This window comes from Leptosomus discolor, chromosome 1 (genome assembly GCF_034619465.1).
Source record: "Leptosomus discolor isolate bLepDis1 chromosome 1, bLepDis1.hap2, whole genome shotgun sequence".
Classification (NCBI taxonomy): Eukaryota; Metazoa; Chordata; class Aves; order Leptosomiformes; family Leptosomidae; genus Leptosomus; species Leptosomus discolor.
In genome coordinates, this window is record NC_141391.1 from 59476112 (window position 1) to 59477218 (window position 1107).

Below are 1107 nucleotides of genomic sequence, written 5' to 3' on the forward strand. Positions count from 1 at the left end.
ATTCTTAACGAGTTGGTGGTGATAGCTGTATTTATAGCACATACTCCTCTAAGAAACACAAATCTTGCTGTATAAGCTCCACTACCACAGCTGGTGCTAGTCATCATATATCACTGCTCTGTGATATATATATATATATATATATATATATATATATATATATATATATATATATATATGGTCGCACAGTGCAGGCAGTGTTGCATTTCTCTATTATGGTTACTCCAGCAAAACAAGTAGTCTGTAATGCAGCAAAGATTGCTGAAATCACGGATAGCTCGTTCGCATACAGAAATAATTGAGATACTACCACTATTTTGGAGCTGTTAGTATGAAATGAAAGATATGATTTTGTCACTGAACGTTTGGTCTCTTCCTCTTGCATGAAGAACAGTGGTGAATGGGAATTTCAGCTTGTTCCAAGCACATGTTATACACCCCCATGTATTTGGTGGAAACACAGAGTAGGCCTTTGATGTTTCTTCCTAGAAAGGAATATACAAGTAGGAAGCAGAAATTAAGAAAAAAACACCTGTTTTCTCAGCAATTTGAGATAAACGGGCTAGTTGGATCACCCTGGCTTTCGCTCATATTATCTTTCAATATTCAACATCTCTAAACCAAAAATGAAAAAAAAAATTTACAGAAATCTCGTAACAATACTAGTAAAGAATTTACCATGATGACTACACGTTTTCACTTGCCCCATGGAGAGAGATGAAGGTCCACAGAATTGCTTCACAGCTACTTCAGAGGTGGATTAGGTTCTGCTTTCACTCAGTAACCCAATGCCACGAAGTTGACCTCTGCAGGGCTATTTTGTGGTTGTACTCATTGGGGGACAGAATTTGCTCTCAGAGGCTTTGAGCTTCCTAGCGAGTCTCACTTTCTAGGAGAGCTCCGAGGATAGCAGGGCTGTTAAATATTCAGCGAACAAAGATGAAGACGTAATTCCACTTTCTTCTACAAAGCTCTGAACTCACAGGAGTGCATTTTCAAGGTATAATAGAAAACACAGGGAACATAACTTTGAATAATTAAATATAACCCACAGTTGGTGGTTAGAAGGTACAGTATGTAATTTCTGTAAACTGTGCAGGTTAAAAT